Raw genomic sequence first — 2,464 nt, 5'->3', positions numbered from 1 at the left:
TCAGGAAGAAACTCTTCTAGAACATGGCCACATAGCCCGAAAAACCCACAAAATATTATGGATGCTGGCCATGAAAGCCTTCGACTTCACAAATATTGATTGTGCCAAATAGCAGTAATTCCATAATAAGTTGGCTACTATACAAACATTTCAAACATTTTAGGCATAATTCATTAATGAGTTTGGTAATTTTACACTTGGATGAACATCAGTCCTGATCCTGCAGACATTCAGGTTTTTTAAACCTGTTTGGGCTGTGTTTCCCTTTCATCAGAAGGTACAATACCCAAACTAGAACTCGTCAGTGCATAACAACAACAAAAAGTCACTCTAAATTCCAGCAGGCATGATACACACCATACTATCTAAACCCAGAAAGTGTACTATGCACATAATAGTATGTATATGTATGAATACAGTGGGTCCTAGGTAACCATTGGGGGTTGGTTCCAGGAACCCTTGTGGGTACCAGAATCCAGTTAATTGTTACACCAGAAATAGATGGAAAACTACTTGTGCTTTCTAGAGCTTGTTGTAAAGTATGGTATGTTGAAGGTTGTCCTCTCACAGGAAATGTTAGACCTCTATGTTCCAGGATATGTTAGCCAACTCTATAGTCAGGGATCATTTTGTTGAGGGAAGTAACAAAGTGAAAAGAAAGAGACAGAGAGAGACAGCAGCAGGAAAATACTGCTGAGAATGACGATGACTCTTTCCAGCCACATCTACCAAGCAGTGATAAATAGGAATCATTGGCATTCTCTGAAGCACAGCTGCCTATTAGAACATTTCACTTAATACAAAGACGAAGATAGCATCTTCTCTCACTGCATGTACAAAAGCCAAGTAGACTATGCAGTGAGAGAAGATGCCATCTTCTTTGCATTAGGTGAAATGTTATCGTAGGTAGCTGTGCTTCAGAGCATGGCAATTATTTCTATCTTTTCTCTGTATTTACAGTGGGAGACCATTTTATCACATTTGAATAAAACAAGCTGTCTTAGGGGGACAAAAGACAAGCTATATGGCACACAGCCCTCTCCTGCAACAGCTTGTTACTGCATCTTATAACTACCTGCCCCATGACCCTCTCATTTCATCTAATGATGAGGCTACTGGCTTCAAAGGGAAATTCAACAGTTAGGGAGGCTTGGTCAGTATCTGAAAATGTCAGCTTCCATTTGTAAACATAAATGTGTTTTGATTTCTTTTGGTCATGGAAAATGTTGCATATTTGGCTACTGCATTCAATGCTCTAGATTTGTTCAAAGGGGGAGGATACAGATGTATCATGAAACTGTCATTTCACTTATCTTCTTAATCTGTTTTACAGGCTAGACTGCATAAGAACAAAAGTGTGGGTGACAGCGTTGGGAGTGCTTATTGTAGAGATATAGTTGTATCATGAAACTGTCATTTCACTTATCTTCTTGATGTATTTTACAGGCTAGACTGCGTACGAACAAAAGTGTGGGTGGCAGCCTTTGGAGTGCTGTCAGCAGGCTTATCTGTGCTCAGCAGTTTTGGATTACTACTGTTTTGTGGGGTACCATTTGTTGTCACAGCTGCAAATGCACCATTTCTTATACTTGGTAAGTGAGCAGCTACACACTTTTCTATGCATCCTTTAACCTTTGGATGAATATGTCTAAATGTCAGGGAAAGTGTCCACTTCAATAATTCCAATAAGAATATTAGATTATTATTTTTACTATGCTTCTTTCTCAATGATTTTCCTTTCTTAATGTCACTGCTCAAAAGAGTACTCTTCAGTTTACCTGATCTGATTTGTTTCTTTTATCTTTCTCTGCTGCTTTGTTAGTCAGTCCCTTCTGTACATTGGACAACCTCTGCAAGGGAAGCCTGCCTAGAGTCCTATTTCTTTAATTGCATGCTCTTGGCAGGAGTGCCTCAAACTGCCAGCCATGGTGCCGGGACATTCCTGCCCCCCCATTCCTTTCCCTTTCACTCTCAACTTGGGCTCTTCAAGCACAAAGAGCCAGTGTTAGATTTCTGCCCCATTAACTCTTCTCTCAGCAAAACAAAACAAAAACAGAGCAGAAAAACAAGCCCTTTGTCCCTTTTTCCTTTCCCCAAGACATCATTTCATTTATGCGGTTGAAATCAACCAAGCTCACTCAGCATTTTAGCCTTTTTGAATGCTTGGGCGGGAAACTGGTGGCAGCTGGAATGAGCAAGCCTGGTTGATTTCACTAGCATGAACAAGAGGATGTCTTGGGGAAAGGGGAGGGGGATGAAGAGTCTATTTATTTGCTTTTTTATTTTGGTTTTGGTTTTTGTAGAGGAAAGAGTAAATGTGGCAGAAACCTAACCCTTGCTCTTTGAGCTGGAGAGCTCAAACTGAGAAGGAAGACAGAAAGGGAACGGAAAGGGAGCATCTTGTTCATCCCAGCGAAATCAGGCAAGCTCGCTCACCTGAGCACGACTCCCTTCTCCTTCCCCC

The 2,464-nt window shown here is 40.9% G+C and overlaps 1 protein-coding gene across 1 annotated transcript in view; it reads right to left on the bottom strand.

Moving 5' to 3' along the window:
- LOC121935682 (patched domain-containing protein 3-like) overlaps positions 1-2,464 on the bottom strand; it is a 76,315-nt gene that overhangs the window by 2,514 nt on the left and 71,337 nt on the right. The gene's annotated exons all lie outside the window — the stretch shown is intronic.

The sequence above is a fragment of the Sceloporus undulatus genome, chromosome 6 (genome assembly GCF_019175285.1).
Source record: "Sceloporus undulatus isolate JIND9_A2432 ecotype Alabama chromosome 6, SceUnd_v1.1, whole genome shotgun sequence".
NCBI lineage: Eukaryota > Metazoa > Chordata > Lepidosauria > Squamata > Phrynosomatidae > Sceloporus > Sceloporus undulatus.
Note: the sequence above shows the minus strand (reverse complement) of the source record. Positions and strands in the feature narration are given on the sequence as shown.